This window comes from Bubalus kerabau, chromosome 13, assembly GCF_029407905.1.
Source record: "Bubalus kerabau isolate K-KA32 ecotype Philippines breed swamp buffalo chromosome 13, PCC_UOA_SB_1v2, whole genome shotgun sequence".
Classification (NCBI taxonomy): domain Eukaryota; kingdom Metazoa; phylum Chordata; class Mammalia; order Artiodactyla; family Bovidae; genus Bubalus; species Bubalus kerabau.
The window spans coordinates 13,714,064-13,733,041 of NC_073636.1; the positions used below are offsets into that span (position 1 = coordinate 13,714,064).

General features: G+C 41.5%; 1 long non-coding RNA gene across 5 annotated transcripts in view; it reads left to right on the forward strand.

The window, feature by feature from the left end:
• The first annotated feature begins 992 nt into the window (after nucleotides 1–992).
• LOC129625348 (uncharacterized) overlaps nucleotides 993–18,978 on the forward strand; it is a 61,064-nt gene continuing 43,078 nt past the window's right edge. For 3 of the 5 annotated variants that reach the window (XR_008701362.1, XR_008701360.1, XR_008701359.1), the window contains exon 1: nucleotides 8,802–9,047. This is a non-coding gene — a long non-coding RNA (uncharacterized LOC129625348). Of the gene's footprint in view, nucleotides 1,109–2,178; nucleotides 2,316–7,086; nucleotides 7,523–8,801; nucleotides 9,048–18,978 lie in introns of those variants that run through there. The other 2 variants (XR_008701363.1, XR_008701361.1) reach the window with 2 other exon arrangements.

The following is an 18,978-nucleotide window of genomic DNA, read 5'->3' on the forward strand; positions in this document are numbered from 1 at the left end:
CAGGGGATGTTTCCGAACCAGGGATCAAAATGTCCCTTCTATGTCTTCTGCGTTGGCAGGTGCATTCTTTACCACTGCCATCTGGGAAGCCACTTGGGCTTATTAAATGCCAGGCATTCTATTCTGTCCTTTATACTGTACTATCTAATCATATTGGTCACACATGTCTGACCCTCACATTTTTCAGGTTTAGAATGCTGAAATAGTTTGCTTGGTCACCCAGCTAGTGAGATGCTGGATTGAAATTCAGGTCCTTCTGAAACTCTGAACAAGCCTTCCTAATATGTCTGAGCTTTTACATGAAGCTGTTTGTAAAAATCCCTCTTGAAAATAATTACATTACAGATGCTATTTTCTTCTCCTTCTTCTTTTTCCCCTTTTACCTGGAAATAAGTAATGAAACCCATGACCAGCAGCATGTGTTGTCACAAAATAAGTCATGGGTTTCATACCAGGAAGCTGAATCCAGCTGAGACCAACTCACTCCTGTCAATAAACTCTAAGAGGACAGAGACCATAGATTTAGAATGTGGCTCTAAATCAAACCTGATGAACAAATATTGAGACTGCATAGAATTTTATGCTATCAATTCATAATGAAAATAATCTTTGGATGGGAGGGCAGTTTGGGGGATAAATGGATGCATGTATATGTATGGCTGAGCCCCTTTGCTGTCCACCTGAAATGATGGCAACAAAAGATGTTGGGATAACTGGCTAAAACAAAAGGTTAAAAAAAATAAATAAAATGAAACGATCCTACCCATCTCCTCTCTTCCCTTTTCTCCAACCCCTCTTATTTTCTGATGCTTTTTATCTTGACGAGACGGTCCAATGGAAATTTGCTTTGGAGGGAAAGGACACGGGTCAGAATACATGGCCTTGGGTCTCCTTGCTTTGCTGCTCTGAGCTTGAGGCGGGGCAGGTACAGGAAGGGCTGGGAGGGGCCGCCACGAGAGGGTGGGGCGGGGCTTGCGTGCAGAGGAGGCAGGGTGGGGTCACTTGGCTGCGGCAGCCCCTCCTTGGTCTGGGGCTGTCCTGAAGATGAATTCCAGTGCCCCAGAAGGAATGACAGGGCAGCGGAGTCCTGCCATCTCCCCCGAAAAATGTATGCCTTTTGCTCCACACTCTTGGGGGCAGTGGTCCACGTACTCTCTTTTGTGCTTTTTGGTTAGAAGTAAATAATTGTGCTTAGCTAATGTCGCCTGCGGGGGCGAGGGGAGGGGGGCGGAGGGACCTTTTAAAGACATTCTGAATGACTGAGCTGTTTGCTGGAAGTAAGAGGCAGGTGAAGAACTGCCCCTGATCCTTGCAAATTTGTTTGGGTTTCTTTTTAATTTCAAGGGACTGGAATCTCTTACTAGAAACATATTTTCTTATGCAAATGCATCATCACCTCACCCCCCCTCCCCCACCCCACCCTTCCCCGACCCCCGCCCTGCCACTGTCCTTTCCAGTCCCCTGCAGAATTCCTAAATTAGAGAGCTGGTAAATGGTAGTTAGAAAATGCTTAAAGGAATGGAGCAGTATTGCTCTTATTCAGAGGGCTAAATTTTGGTGTGTGTTAGAAATTTTGAGTTAAAAAGGAAGCATTTTCAAGCATCAGTCTTTGGGAGAGTCTTCTTTGGTTGCATATCTGAATCAACCCTTATTCACTGAGTGCTTCTTACCTGAGTCAGGAAGCTGCTGAAAAGAAAATAGAAAAAATCACAAAGACCTCTGCCTTAGGACTGTACAGACTCTGAGAAGCCAAGCTGTCTACCACAACAGACTGGGGACCGCTCAAGCCAGGGTATGTGCTTACTGAGCTTTGTGTTCCCGCACCCGCTAAGCAATTCAATATAGAGTGATTGGCAAACACAGTAGGAGAACCATCTGTGCTTGGTGCCAGGGAGAGATGCCTTCTAAAGATGCTCCAGAAAAAGGAAGTAATCCCTGTGTGGTGATTGGACAGACAAGGCTTCCCAGAATATCTGACCTAGTTCTGGCAGAAGGAAAAGGTTAAAAGGCATGTTCTCTGGGGCTGGGAAATGATGGGCAAACTGAGAACAGACCAGTCTGAGCTTGAGAGAGTTTGTGCTGGAGGGATAGGGATTACAAAATAAATAAATAAACACCCTGAATAGTAAGTACCATTTGGCTCAGGAAAATTGTAATTATTTTTTCTTTCTGTTGAAGGTCTACCGTGGGATGAGATCAACTACCATAACCATCTTGTTTACTATTTGGAGCTGGCATGATTCTAGGTTTGGTTGGAAGGCTGTTGGAGGTCATGGCTATTGCTAGAGAGACTAGAAGTTGCTGCTCCACTGAGGGTGAGAATGGCAATGTCTTTGCCTTGAAGGTTGTTGCGTTCATTCAAGTGTTTTACTAAAATTGTTGCTGTTCATTTGCTCAGTCATGTCTGACTCTTCGAGGCCCCATGGACTGCAGCACATCAGGCTTCCCTATCTTCCACTATCTCCTGAAGTTTGCTCAAATTCCTGTCTATTGAGTCTGTGATGCTTTTATACAAAAATCTTTAAGCATATTTCCTTTCGTTTGACTTCTTGCTATTTTTTTTTTTTTTTGCTGCTGTTGTTATTGAATGGCTGCCTCAGTTGAAGAGTTCATTTGGTCAGTGTTTGCAGTAGGATGTGGGTATTTTCCACATTCTTAACTTGTGAAACTGTCTTGGAGCAGGCTTCACCTCCCATGTCGAATGTGTGAATTTGCGACATGGACAGAGGTAATGCAAAGGGCAAACCCACCTCTCCCAGGTGCCCAAAGTCATCCTATCAGGAGCATCTCCAAGAGGTCTCAGTATTCTCCTCCATCTCCCCAGACAGAGAGACTGGTCAAAGAATATAGCAAAACAGACAAATGCAGGTAACAAACCAAAAATCAGGATCAAGGGAAAGGATCAAGGAGCTTGAAATTAATGAGGATCCAGTATACCTTGTCTGCAAAGGGGGAAAAAAGTTCACGTTTCTAATGGATTAGTATACAAATATATACAAATCAATGAGATGCAAATGAAGTCCATAATTTCTGAAGGGAGGCCAAGCAGAGGAGATAAAAATGTGTGCTTAGGGGAAAAACATCCCAAACATAAAATGACTCAAATGGATGCATTTTTGTCAGTATGTTTGGAGACCAAAAGGTTCTGACTCAGAGTGGAAAGTGAATAATTTTTTTCTGAGTGTGGATAAGTTACAGCCACATAGCCAGAGGGAGCCCTGAGCTATTGGGGGGACAGGAAGTAGGCTGTATTCTTTGCTCCGCTCGACCTCCTGTGCAGAAACACAGGATTTGCATTCAGCTTTTCTTTTCCGTTTTGTTGGTTGCTCTCAGTCATGTTCCGTGAATCAGTCATGCCAACCTTTAAACATTAGGGAGAGAAAGCTGTGAAGAAAGAATGGAGGTATTTCTAAACTCCACTGAAGCTCACTGGATTAGACGAGCTGCAATGATAACCGTATTTCTTATTTTGCTTCCTTGACATCTCTCATTGAACTCAAAGCATCTTATAGATGCCATCTCATTAATTCTTTCAACATCCTAGAGAGGGGGGTGGTGCCAAGGATAATTTATTATCACTTTATGGATTCAGAAATGGGACCAAGAGACTTCTCAGAAACTGATCATGATTATGATTTGAAAAGGTCACCAAAGGTTTTTGAGTCCATTTCTAGAGTCTTTATACTGAACCCTCTCTCATCTCTTCATGTCTCTTTGATCAGATGTCTGAAACACCAAAAAGAGAGAGAATAGATACATTTTTGACAGATATAATCTTCTTAGGGTTTCAGCATTGGGCTTACTTTATACTTGAATGTTTGCACGGAAAATTCTCTAACCTTCAGAAAATGGTTTGTAACACCCAGTATTTCTGAGCAAGACCTTTTGTGATTTCTCTGCATCCAGGTTCTATGTTTCTACTGAAGGCCTTTTCTTCTCAACACTACCATCCTCTACCTCCTTGACTGTATCATGAGCTCCTATTGCAGGCGGGTGAAAGAAATTGTGGGGTTTTTAGTTTTCTATCTCCTAGGACCTAGCACAGCATCTTTTCCAAGATAGGCCTTCAGTGACAGTTAGTTGGAGAAGGAAGTGGCTACCCACTCCAATATTCTTGCCTGGAAAATTCCATGGACTGAGGAGCCTGGCAGACTATGGTCCATGGGGTTGCCAAAGAGTCAGACACGACTGAGCAGCTAAGCATCCACACACTAGGGGCATGTGGGATCTTACTTCCCCAACCAGGGATTGAACCCACAACCTTTGCCGTGGAAGTGCAAATTCTTAACTGCTGGACCACCAGGGAAGTTCCTTAGGGTGAGCTTTTCTTGGTTTTCCTGACTGTTGTTTTGCTAGTCACTCAGCTGTGTCTGACTCTTTGTGATCCCATGGACTGTAGCCCGCCCGGCTCCTCTGCCTGTGGAATTCTCTAGGCAGGAATAACTGGAGTGGGTGGCCATTCTCTTCCCAATCCAGGGATCGAAGCCGGGTCTCCTGCACTGTAGGCAGATTCTTTACCATCTGAGCCACCAGGGAAGCCTGACTGTTAATGGCTAAGAAATCTGGCCTTTCTCTGGTCTTGGTAAAGCAGGACTTGCAGGGATGAGAATCAAATGGACTTCTGACCACAAAATCAGCAGGCAGAAGATCCCTTTGAGAAACTGTGCTCGCATCACAAATGGCCCTCTGCCTGGTTAGACCCTTCGGAGCCTGGAGTGGTTGGGCCTTTCCTGGCTGCTCAGGGGGGCAGCTGGGCCATAAACCGTGGGTGGTTGGTGCAGTGGAGAAGGTGGGGGTGGGGGGAGAGGTTCTGGTCTCAGGGAATCCTTGGGGCTTTTGCCCTGGGTGGTTTCTCCTTTCCTTGTCCATCCCTGACTTTTAAAGGACATTGTAACTCTATTTTCTGGGCCAGGGATTCTGAACTTCGGGTGAGCCATAGAATGAATTTAAATCAGGTGAAAAAAAAAATGTGACCAGGGAAGCACTCCCTATTTTTAAGTTTCTGAATGCTCCTGGCCTCCCCAAGAAACTCCCAAAGCTTTTGAGAAACCCTAGGGATCTTAAAATGCGGATGAAGACTTGCTCCCACTGGGCATGTGAGATTCAAATTCCTTCCCAGAGTCTGGAAAAGTTGGTTGGTTTCTGCTTGTCCCTCCAGGAAACTCAATTAAATTGTATAGGCAGTTTTTCCCCACCTCCCCATTTTTTAAATTTGTGGGCTTACTGTGGAAGAACTGGCCCTATAAGAACATGGGTACTAGCAAAAACCTTGTGCTTCATTTGCAGTTAAACACTTTTTAAAGAAAATGACATTCTTTTTTAATCTGTGATGCAGGCTCCCCCTCCCCACCCCCCCTCCCCCCGCGCCCTGTTTAATTTTCAAATTTTTAGTTTCGTTTTGGAATCTACCTTTAGAGCTGCGTTGGTTTCCCTTGGCTGCCTGTGGTTTGTACTAGTTTTGTGGCTGGGATGTTACTCCGGTCACCTTGGCAATGTGAAATATTTGTGAAAAATAAAACAAGCCTCTTGCTTTCCTTTGCACCTTGTTGAAAAAAAGATGAATTTAGTATATACCTGTGAAAACCAGAAACCCGTTCTCTTGCCCGTCCTGTCAATAAGGAATGGTCTTTCCTGTCCGGGTCTCCACTCCCTCAAAACCCTCGAAATAACAGCAATGACTTATCTGATCACTTTATTTTAATCTAAACCAAATCATGCCCCCCTCCCCCAACTTCTTTCCTTTTCTCTCTTCTCCTCTTCCCCCAAAGCAGTTATGCTCATCCAAGTTCAGCAGGAAACAGCAAGGGAGGGAGTTATCTCCCTCATTTGACGCAGGAGGACAGATTCACAATAAGGGGATCTGCATCAAGGGGATACATTCTGGGGTCAGAATGACATGAGTTCTGGTTCTGCAGCTTGCCAGATGTGTGAGTTTAGACTTGCTGCTTGACTTCTCTGAACTCATGTCTTCTGTAAAATGAGGATTTAATGTGACCTATGATTGAGAGTCCCTACAAAGTTACATGAGATGGGATATGATGAGCTTAGCACAATGCCTGGTACAGAGTGAGCATGCAAATGTGGTCAGCAGTGCTTATTATTATTATTAATCTGAAGAGCATTAGTCCCATGAGATAGATAGTCACTGAAAAAGAAAGTCATGGGCAGCTAAGATGGGAAGACAGTGGGTGTTGGTCTACCTCTTGGTGAATATTATAACAATATTCACATAATAAAGCCCTGAGAAGAATACTTAAGAAATCTATTTATTTTCTTTGATCCATTACTTACCCGAATTATTTGTCCATGGAAACCAACTTTCCACTTCATTAATGTTCCTTGTAGCACACTTGGGAAAATGATGAACCAATGTGATTTTTAACCCTTGTCCTCTCGTAATTTCAGAAGTTTGTACTAACCTTCAGTAGAGTTAATTACATAGCCTCTTGTTGTTTAGTCTCTCAGTCATGGCCAACTCTTTGCCACCCCATAGACTGTAGCCTGCCAGGTTCCTCTGTCCATAGGATTTCCCAGGCAAGAATACTGGAGGGGGTTGTTACTTCCTTCTCTAGGGGATCTTCCCGACCCAGGGATTGAACCTGAGTCTCCTGCATTAGCAAGCAGATTCTTTACTGCTGAGCCACCAAGGAAGTCTGATTGTATAGTTATGTAATATATAAATCCCACAATTTATACCAAAATTTTGTCAGCTTGAGAAACACAAGGGACCATGCTATAAGACCATCTGGTAATGTGATGTGTTTTCACATTTTCCCCTTCCTTCTTGTAGAATTATTGGTTTATTAGTGAAAAAGTTGGCTTAAAGCTCAACATTCAGAAAACGAAAATCATGGCATCCGGTCCCATCACTTAATGGGAAATAGATGGGGAAACAGTGGAAACAGTGTCAGACTTTATTTTTCTGGGCTCCAAAATCACTGCAGATGGTGACTGCAGCCATGAAATTAAAAGATGCTTACTCCTTGGAAGGAAAGTTATGACCAACCTAGATAGCATATTCAAAAGCAGAGACATTACTTTGCCAACAAAGGTTCGTCTAGTCAAAGCTATGGTTTTTCCTGTGGTCATGTATGGATGTGAGAGTTGGACTGTGAAGAAGGCTGAGCGCCGAAGAATTGATGCTTTTGAATTGTGGTGTTGGAGAAGACTCTTGCGAGTCCCTTGAACTGCAAGGAGATCCAACCAGTCCATTCTGAAGGAGATCAGCCCTGGGATTTCTTTGGAAGGAATGATGCTAAAGCTGAAACTCCAGTACTTTGGCCACCTCATGCGAAGAGTTGACTCATTGGAAAAGACTCTGATGCTGGGAGGGATTGGGGGCAAGAGGAGACGGGGACGACAGAGGATGAGATGGCTGGATGGCATCACTGACTCGATGGACGTGAGTCTGAGTGAACTCCGGGAGTTGGTGATGGACAGGGAGGCCTGGGGTGCTGAGATTCATGGGGTCACAAAGAGTCGGACACGACTGAGCGACTGATCTGATCTGAACATACCTAAAGTAAGTATCTAATTCTTACCCAATTTTTGCACATGAGTCTAACTTATTTACCCAGCCTAGAGAAGTAAAAATTAAACTATAAAAATGAGGTGCCCTTCATGGAAGAGGCAGAGGTCTTTAGATGGCCAGTGAAGCTAACTAAATACATAGACCTCTTTCAGGGGAAAATGTTACCAAGCATCATAGTTATTGTAAAGGAATCATTGTTTCTTACGGGTCAAGGGTTCTGATGGTGACAAATGTGTTCACATGCAGAAGCACAGCGGTGACTTCCTGCTGGTTATTTTAGGCGATGGGCTCAAGAACAAAACCAGCACAAAAATAAGCAAAGAGCTTTTGTCATTCCAACCTAGGAGACTTCTTGATTCAGAAGGGTTAAGACAAGGGTTTTGCGGCAAAAGCAAGCTCTGAACCAAAATTAGATTTGGGAAAAGTATGAAGCTGAGGGGCTAGACTAGGATCAGGGGGTGCTTCCAAAAGAGGGACTAGGTGTGGAACACAACTGTGTGTGTCCCAGAGGAAAAGCTTCTGGAAGGGCACTGTGTCCCGGGCTTGGTTCCAAGTTTTTACAGCGAAGTGTAAGGTCGAGTTTTGGTGATGCAGGATTACTGGGACCATCCCAATCCTAAATATTGTGTTCCGTCAGCTCTATGCAGAACTCTTGACTATGTCAGAATCACATCTTGATCTTAAATTAAGGCCACGGTCACTTACAGCCCCCAAGGAACAGTCAGAAAAATCTATCCTATCATTTCCAAGCTATGTTTTATTTCTGTGGCATTTTACTTCTCTGGGTTATATTTTGCTTCTTTATAACATGAAGCTTACATCATTTTGAGGTTCTAGAACAAAGCTTTTGGTGCTGAATGACTTGAGACAAAGCATTTGATTGCTACTCTATCATTAGAAACTGTTGGTATTACTCTCTGAGAAGTGCTCACTATTTTCTCGGTGGTGATTTTTAATTTCCAGAATGGCATGTGTTCCTCTGGATTTCAAAGCCCCACCCCTAACTCTGAGAACTGCCACCAAGCTGCGTGATTTTTTGACAATGTATGCTCCAAGTAGCTGGAGTAATTACTTCTTGTTTAGTCAATAGCACAGTTAGTTTTGAAAATGTCAACAACTTAACAACCCACCAGGTCCCTTTTCTAAGCTGCCCTGGAGGCAGACAAGCCAAATGCTATCAGTTTTGATCTTTCATCTAAACCCAAGATCTCAGCCCAGTCCTGGTGTTAGAACAAAGCTTGTAGAAACAAGGACACCATCCTTTGTCAAAATGGGGCCAAATCTTGGGAGATACTATTGGGAACTTTATTTACTTTTTTTTCCCCCTCTTTTGCTGTGTGATGTTTTGTTTGTCCTGCAGTAGCATAAATAAGGGCTTCCCAGGCCCAGGCTCCTGTAAATGAAGACTGTGTTCCTTCAAGGGAGGCTGCATTTACAAACAGAAGCCTTCAGATTGAGTGAGCCATTATGGATGGCTGTGGGTAAATTCCATCTGAAGATCACTTGGGCCCCAGAGGTGAGCGCTGACAGGTATTCATCTCCTGATGCCAGAAGGGAGATTTCTCATCTTCGGCTTTCACAGCAATAATTGAGTTAAATATTCTGCTTCTCTGGGTGGAGAACCTGGGTCCAACGGGTCTCCTCTGAGAGACGGTTCTAAACGGGATGAGAATCTAAGCTGAGCCAGAGGCGAATGAACATTTGCTTGAGGATTTACCCAACTGTAAGAGAAAAATGGAAAGTAAACCTTTCTACTCTTAGCCATCTGGAGAGCTCCAAGCGATCCTTCCGAGCTAGCTCATTACAACCACTGTGATATCTTCTCTAATTACAGAATATTTAGACTTATTGCTGCACCCCTTCCAACTCCGCCTGTCATTTTTAAAATTTTGAAAATTCACTTTCTTGATTTTTTTTAAATTGGTGTTGCTTTTGTCACCTGAATTATATTTACCGTTTAGAGAGCCTTGTTTAGAAATTGTTACAGTGAAAAACCACTGCTCATTTTTTTTTCCTATAAATTAATCTTTATCTCTATAAACATTTGTAATATTGGTAAATTTTGTTCATAGGCGCATTCTTATATGCCTGATTATTCTGAGGGGAAATTGTTGTGCTGTGCACATTATTGTTTTAAACATTATTATAAAGGTCTTAAACATTGTTTCAAAGGTCTACTATACATATGTGTGTGTGTGTTATATTACATATGTGCGCGTTAAGTTGTTTCCAACTGTTTGCACCCCCCTGGACTATAGCCCTCTAGGCTCAGCTGTCCATGAAATTTTCCAAGCAAGAATATTGGAGTGGGTTGCCATTTCCTTATTCAGGGGATCTTCCAAACCCAGGGATCAAACCCGAGTTTCCAACGCCTCTTGCATTGGCAGGCAGATTCTTTACCACTGTGCCTGCTAACGTGTATATATATATTTATATGTATATATACACATACATATATATATATATTTTTTTTTGTGTGTGTGTGTGTGGGGTAGGGGGGAACAGTGCTCCCTTATTCTTTCTCCAGAATTTGTTTGAAAAAATTTCATGGACTAAGGTAAGAAATAGGATCTTGGGTAGCAGCAAAGAAGGGACCTAGGAAATTACCGTTTATAATTATAGGTCTTTCTAGACTTTCTGCTGTTACTGTAAATATCTTTCAATGCTTGTCTCAAGTTCCATATTCTTTACAAAGTTTCTAGTTCGATGGCTGATATTCCACCAAAATCTGTTAAGTCATGGAACTAAGTTCTGGCCGGTGGAATATAACTCCTAGTGATGTGTACCACCTCCGGCTTAAGCCAGAAAACATGCTTTTCATGCTGTTTTCCTTTGAGCTGGAGCACTGATAAGCTGATCACCAGCTTTGATCCTAGAGATGATGCCAATCTCCTCTAAGATTACAAAGACACCTTCTAGAAGAAAGTTGAGTCCATGAATGACCAGGTACAGTAGACCTGTTCTCCCTGCTGCTCTGGGTTATAACATAAGAGAGACATCAACCTCTCTGTTACTTAAACTCCTGCATTATTGATTTTTTTTTTCTCCCACTGTAACAAAGGCTTTTATTTTAGTTATGTAAAATTGGTTCTTGAATACAAATGTCATTGAATTTGATGGAGATATAGCAGACACTATAGTCTGCTTTGATATGACACAATAGATCTTTACAGAAATGAATCCATGTTCTCCCCTCAATTTTGATCCATGTTGGTAGCTGCTGAAATTCTATAGCACTTTTTGTTTGAACCTTACTTAGTTCTTTATTTAATTAGCACATTGAAGGAGTTCTTCATATTCTGTAATACTAATCCATTACATTTGAGGAACTTCTCTGATGGCCCAATGGTTTAGACTTAGACTTTCAATGCAGGGGATGTGGGTTCAGTCCTTGGTCAGGGAGCTAAGATGCCACACGCCTCTGGGCCAAAAAATCAAAACATAGAACAGAAGCAGTATTGTAACAAATTCAATAAAGATTTTAAAAAAATGGTGACATCAAAAAAACCTTTAAAAAAATAATCCATTACATTTGCATACTGCTTTATAATTTTTCAAAGTGCTTTTACATTTCTTAGAGTGTTGAACCTTCACGAAAATAATGAGAGATGGTGGGTTTCACTTAATCTATTAATAATTAACATTCACAGGCCATGAAATGGGCTGGGTTTGCTGTCGACTTATCAGATTGATGCTTTTATCTTGGAAGTGGTTTCACTTAAGACCGAATTAGAAAGATAGGTAGGTAGGAGTCTCAAGTGAAAATATTGTTATCCTGAGTTTTTTGTTTCTTTCTTTCTTTTTTTTTTTTTTTGCATATACTACCTAAGACCCAGGGCTTCCCTGGTGGCTCAGTGGTGAAGAATCTGCCTGCCAATGTAGGAGACGCAGAAGACTCAGGTTCTATCCCTGGGTGGGGAAAATCCCTTGAAGGAAGAAATGGCAACCCATTCCAGTATTCTTGCCTAGAAAATCCCAGGGACAGGGGATCCTGGCGGGCTACAGTCCATGCGGTCACAAAGAGTCGAACATGATTGAGTGACTGAGCACAAGCCTAAGACCCAGGACATTAAACAATGAACCCGAAGTTGCAGAGCTAGTTAATGCTTTATCATGGAACCAGTACTACTTAACTCTTAACAGTAAAGTACCTAAAATTTCTACAGTGTGTTTAAGCTTTATAAAGTGTGTTTATGAAATAATTAATAATAATTTTGGTTACATGTTCTCATCCATTTATTATAACAGTGAAGTGAAGAACAAATTGTATTGTTCACTCCGAGGCTGTAATTCAGTTTGCCAACATTGAGCTTATTAAATTCTTAGAGTATAGGGCATGAGTGCTTTTGGTGGTAGAGTGTTGTAAACCAGTAAAAACTTGCGACAGACTGGAAATAGCCCCTGAGCGATGGTTGGATTATATTGTTTCTCAGAGTAGCTCATATAGCACCTTTTATCATGTTATGACTCAAAGACTGATGGATGATTTGATTTCTTCAAGGGTCACCTTGCGGAGGTAGAGAAGCTTGAGCCTGACAGCAACTGGTGGGGGTGATAACAAAATAAAATATATGACAGAGGAGGAGGAATCGCCAGTGAAAAAGGCGGTGGGTGTGCAGGAGGAAGAAAAGAGCATGTTGCGGGCTTGATCTGGGGGAAGAGGATCCTTAAAAAGACTCAGGGCTTGTGAAAAAACAGAAAACAGAAAGTGAGAACTAGTAAGATTAGGGTTAACCAAAATTAAATGGACGGAAAGTAAATGAGAATAGAGCGAGAGATTCTTTTGGATCTAGGGGCATCCTGAACTGTAACTTGAAAATACAGGGACTTCCCTGGTGGTCCAGAAGCTAAGACTTCACCTTCCAATGCAGTGGGTGTGGGTTTGATCCCTGGTCAGGGAGCTTAAGATCCTACATGCCTCACAGTCAAAAATCCAAAACGTAAAACAGAAACAGCATTCTAACAAATTCAATAAAGACTTTAAAAATGGTCCACATCAAAAGAAAATCTGTAAAAAAAATAAAAAGAGGTGGAGAAGAAAATACAAAGACTTTAGATCCTGAGATTTAAAAGACAGGGAGTTTGATCCCCAAGGAGCTACTGAGTTCCTACTCTGTGCAAAGCCCTGAAAGTTTGCATGTTGAAGAAAAGAAAGGTAAGGTAATTGCTATCTTGGAGCTCAGAGGTGAGGTGATCTATGCAGAGTAACATCCTGTGTTCTCGCGTTCTCCTCTTGGCTTGAGTCGATGGCAGCTCTAAGGAAGTGGGCTTTCTCCCACCTTAGGGGTTGGCATAGACTGAGCACTAAAGGATTACAGGCTGTACAGCATAGGGTTTTCTAGGTTTTGTTTGCAGTCTCTGTCACTTTGAATTGCCTGCTAAAACAGTCACCAGGGTGACCCCCATCACTGGGTCTGAGCTGGAGAAAATGAAGGGACATGTCTGCCTCCCTGTATCAGCTCAGGACAGAAGAGCCCTTGAGCCTGAAGGTTTTGGCTTGACTTCTGTCTAGAAAGTGGCCCCCAGAGCCTCACTATGGTTTCAATTGGTTTTGAAGTGTCGCTGAAAGAATTCTTTTGTTTGTACTTCGGGCTGCCGGGTTTGCACTGTAACGATATCTGCTTTTCTACATCTCTGTTTGACACTGAGGTGACCTCTGCTTACCTCATACTTGCCAAAAAGAAACATATCTAATACCATCCACCTCTGTGATAAGGGTGAGAGAAAACAAACAGTGGAAAGACCCTTTAGGAGCAGATGACCTGCCGTTGGCTGGAGGAGCCACGCCACGGGAGAGGGGTCTGTGGATGACCCCGAGGGCTTCTGACCATTCGGGAGGAGACAGCGTGTGACTCAGGCAGGGGTTAGAACTTTGGAGCAAAATTCTAGGCTTCCTCTGGGCACATGTAGGTTGTGCGAGATATAGTTAATGGATAAATAAAGTGAGTTAACAAGTCCACCTTCCCCCTTAGAATCACTCACCTTCACCTCCTCTTCCATCTTCTTTTGTTTTCCTTTAAAAAATTTTTTTTTATTGAAATATAATTGATTTACAATGTGATGTTAACTTCTGCTATACAGCAAAGTGATTCAGTTATACATATATACATTCTTTTTCATATTCTTTTCAATTATAGGCTGTTGAGTTTAGTTCCTTGTACCATATGGTAAGACCTTGTTGTTTATCCATCCTATGTATTGATACAGTAGTCTGCATCTGCTAATCTCAAACTCCCAATCCAACCCTCCCCCTCCTCGCCTCCCCCTGGGTAACCACAGTTGTGTTCTCTATGTCTGGGAGTCTATTTCTGTTTTGTAGAAACAAACTATCAGAGGTCACCAAAACACTGCTTGGCTGTTCTAGGAATAGGATTCGGGGCCACGTCTGTGATGTGAGGTTAAAATGCAAAGATAAATATCATATAATATCACTTATTCGTGAAAACTCAAAAAATGATACAAATGAACTTATTTGCAAAATAATCTTACGGTTACCAAAGGTGAAGGGAGAGGAGGGCTAAATTCGGAGTTTGGGATTAACAGTACATACTATTATATATAAAATAGATTAACAGCAAAGTCCTACTCTAGAGCTTGGGGAACTCTATTCAATACCATGTAATAATCTATAATAAAAAAGAATCTGAAAAAAGAATATATATAATTGAATCACTTAGCTGTACACTTGAAATTTACAACATTGTAAATCAACTATACTTCAATTAAAAAAGATAGCCTATGTGTGCCCCTGAATCATCAAGCACCCAGAATAATTTTAAAAGGGTAAACTGGTGGTGATTTTCCTTGTCTCTCACTGGCACAATTACCATTGTCTTCAGTCAGAAAGAAAAGGAGATAAAAAATAATTTTGAGTTTAGCCAATAAATCCTCTTTCAATTTACATAATTATTTTCATGTATATGTCACAATGAAGTTACGGACAAATTGTGTGAGTTTAAAGACTTTTGAGAATGGTTTTAGGTCTAGAAAGCCAAGGCTGCGGATTAGTGAATGTACTGGAGGACATAATCGTCAAGGGAGGGAATTAAAAATGACTGCAAATATATAGAAAGAGGCCAGAGAAATGTAGATTTCTGGAAGTAGGTGGAACCCAAAGGTGTCAGCGAGTGGGAAGCCTTCTCTGTGAGGGTGTCTCCCAGACTGGTGTTTATGTTTTCTACCTTCGCTGCTGGGTATCGGCATTTCTCTTCGCCACATGTAGTTTGCTCAGGTGAACTCACCTGGGCTCACGGCTTCTTTATGCTGAGGACTCATGACTTTTTGCCTCCAGTTTGGTCTCTTCCCTGTACTCCATGCTTCTTGAACTATTCTCTTATATTTCCACTTGGATATCTAATAAACATCTTGTTGTTTCAATCACTCAGTCGTATCCAACCCTTTGCAACCCCATGGACTGCAGCGTGTCAGACCTCCTATCCCTCACCATCTCCCGAAGTTTGCCCAAGTTCATGTTCTTTGCCTCAGGAATGCCGTCCAGCCATCTCATCCTCTGATGCCCTCTTCTCCTTCTGCCCTTGATCGTTCCCAGCATCAGGGACTTTTCCAATGAGTTGCCTGTGCGCATCAGATGATCAAAATACTGGGGCTTCAGTTTCACTCATTTCAGTGAATATTCAAATAAACATGTTAACATTTACAAAAATACATCTTTTTGTTCCATCTTCATTGAAAACTTGTTTAACCCAGTCTCCCACAAACCTACGATTTCCTACCACATCAGCCTTCCTCCCTTTGAGGCAATTTCTAGCTATAATTCACCAGCAATTCTGTTCGCTCAACTTTTTAAATATCCATCTTTTAAAAAATCCAAGCATGGGCTTCCCAGGTGGCGCTAGTGGTAAAGAACCGGCCTGCCAGTGCAGGAATGTAAGACATGCAGGTTTGATCCCTGAATCAGGAAGATTCCCTGGAAGGGGGCCCGGCAACCCACTCCAATATTCTTGCCCGGAGAATCCCTTTGGACAGAGGAGCTTGGCAAGCTACTGTCCATAGAGCAGAGTCGGACACGACCGAAGCAAGTTGGCACACAATCCAAGTATATCACATATTACCTGGACTAAGATACTAATCTACTCAAAATCTGCTTTTCTCTCTTACTCAGTCCATTAACAGGCAAATGACCCTGAGACTAAGTACTTCCTTAAATTTTGTACCCTACATGCAGAACTGGCCGTATCCTCCTCCCAGTCCTTTGTAATAATCTGGGTTACAGGTAAAGCAGTTGTTTCCACTGGGTAGCAGCCCTGGAGGTGGTGAGAACAGATCTGGACTGATCACAGGAGGTGAGTGGGAGAAAGAGGCATCAAAGATGACTTTCAGGGCTTTGACCTGAGAAAGCATGGGGTTGCTGAGATCTGGGAGAGAGATGACTGCAGAGGAAAAGATGTCAGGGTCCGGTGTGGAGGGGAGGAGTTCAGGTTTTGATACATGACATTTGAAATACCTTAGGGACTTCCCTGGTGGTCCAGTGGTTAAGACTCTGCCTTGGAGTTCAGGGGATGTGGGTTTGATCCCTATTTAGGGAATTAAAATCCCACATGCCGTGGAGTTAACTAAACCCGTTTGCTGCAACTAGAGAGTCTGTGTGCCACAAGGAAAGATTCCTTAGGCTGCAACAAGTATCCTGTGTGCTGTAACTAAGATTTCACACAGCCAAATAAATAACTAAATAAAATGAATTAAAAAAAATCTAGGGTCCTAAGATGGCGGAGGAATAGGATGGGGAGACCCCTTTCTCCCCCACAAATTCATCAAAAGAACATTTAAACGCTGAGTAAAATCCACAAAACAACTTCTGAATGCTGGCAGAGGACATCAGGCACCCAGAAAAAAAAATCTAATGAGTTAAAAAAATATATCTTATACATCTAGTGGAGAGGCTGAGGAGCAACTGGATAGAGCAGGTTGGATTAGTGACGTCAATGCTCATCCTAGAAGATGAGCATCTTATTGATGCTTTGGACCTTTTGCCCTTCTTGTTCCCTCTGAGCCAAATATTTTCTCCCATATCTTCAAAGTCACCTGTTTCATGAATGTAATAGTTCAAACGTCAGCTTTTGAAGTAAGAGGTCTTTCCCAATCACCTTATCTAAGGTTGGTCCTTCTTTCTCCTGTTTTCTTTTTCCTTTCTTTCTTTTCTTCTTTTCTTCCTTCTCTCTTTTTTTTTTAATTGAAGTATAGTTGACTTACAATGTTGTTTCTCCTGTTTTGTTTTCTTAATCAAAACCATTTTTTATTTACCTACTTACTTGTTTGCTGTCCACTCACCTTAGAATCATATAAGGTTCACAAGAGCATGGATCTATATGTCTTGACCCTTGGCATCTCCTTTAGTTGCCTTTTTAATTTTATTGGTTAGTGAAAAGTCTATCAACTGTGGGCAATGTGTTTTTAGCTTTTGTCAGTAAAAGTTGAACCCAAATTATTACAGGATCCTGAAGTTCATCAAAGATAAAAACAAACAAACAAACAAAAAAAACACTTCACACAAGTAGAGTATTTCAACCAAGGTTCTGATATGACTTCACAGTCAGTCAACGGTAACCTAAAGTTGGTTAAGATCATTGTCCAGAGTCAGTCTAAGAACATGAGAATCCAGTCAACGTAGCAGAAAATGTCGTGGAAAGCGATCTGGGCTTTGACTTAGAAAATCTGACTCTGAATTCCGGCTGTAACACTTCCAAATTGTGTGATCTTCAGCAAATTATTTGGCCTCTCTGTTTCTTCTTATCTGTAAAAAGAAACGATGCCTATATGACATGGAATTATAAGAATTAAAAAATACAATGTCTGTTAATATGCTTGTTAGATTAACACCTACCTTACAGCATGCATATATTGCCTGTGTGATATTCAAATTATTTTAAAAGATTCCAGGTGCTTTCAGTTGTGTGATAGTGTCTCCTAAAATTATGAATCCCTGTAGTATTTAATTTACTTCAATTATATTAAAAAAATGATGCCTTTTGAGTTGGTTAAACTGTTTAGCTTTAAGTGGGAGAATGCTCAATTAAATGGATTTAAACAAGCCCTTAGGGTCACAAAGAGTCGGACACGACTGAAGCAATTTAGCATACACACACACACGCAGACAAAGAGGAAAGGTTATCTTATATATAAAAAAAAAATGCAATGTAGGGTGGTTGCCGCTTTGGTTTCATTAATTCCTCAGGGACGAGTGTCTTTCCATCTTTCCACTCCACTGTGCTATCTTGGTCTTTTGGTTTTGCATCTTGTGGTCCCACAATAGTTGCTATGGTTGTAAAGATCACATCTACACAGAGTCTGAGGCACGCAGGGAGGACAGCCTCTCTTGGGATGCTCCAATCAGGCTTTCTGTTGTGTCCTTTTGACCAGAGCTGCATGGGCATAGTTGGTACCAAGCTTGCTGCTGGCAAAGAGGTCATTGAACTCTTAGAGCCCACATTTTCTCCCTGGACTTGGGAAGGGGCCCACTTTCCATGTGACCCCCTGATACTTGGACAAAAATAGTGTTCTTTTGGCAAGGAAGAAAGTGGGGAGAGGGAGGAAATGATTGTGGTGTAGGTCACCAACAGTGTTTTCACACCATCCTCATCTTTTTGAAGGGAGGAGGGAATTAGTGGTTATTGCAAAACTCAGAATGAAAGCGTGTCATGATGGCTAAAATGTTGGAAATTAGTCATGTGGGCTTTGCTCTCAGTCACTGACCATGTTTCATTTTTAAATGGCATTGGTCATCTGCCCAAAATACATGACAGACACCCCAAAAAGGCCAATATTTAAAAAAAAATGGCCAAATCACTCTAATATTTTTGTTTTTATTTATTTATTTAAAAAAAATAAACCCATTAGTTATGTAAATTTGATTGAATGGATGTAGAAACTAGATCTTGACCTAAGGAAAGAGACATTTTAATATAAAGAACAGGAACTAAGAGGAAGGTGGTACTTAAGAAATAAACACATTAGAAGACATGGTGAAGAGAATTTAAAAGATTTTTTTCCCCCTGAGTAAGTAGAGTGGAAAAACATAAAGTAAAGATCATTCTGTGATATTTCCCATGACCTGGGTGTCCTTTTTCTGCACTTCTAGGATTACCCTCTTATTCTCTTAACATTACTTCATTTTATATCTGAAGAAGAGCTTGTGTTTTATTCACTTGTGTTTTTAATAGCGTTTTAATCATTGTAAATGATCATGCAATGCCTGAAGCACGTTGGCTGGAAAATGGTTTATAAATAAAATTATTGTTATTATTGTTATCTTGATCTCTTGTAACAATACTCATTATATTCAGATTATATCTAGGCTAGAAAGAGTTCAACATATGTGATTATATGTAATCAGTCTCTTTTTTTTTTCTTGCTCTTTTAAAAATGCTGTGGCTCATCACTCAACTTTGTTCTTATCGCTAAACAAACTATGGCTTATAAGTTGTTAGGGA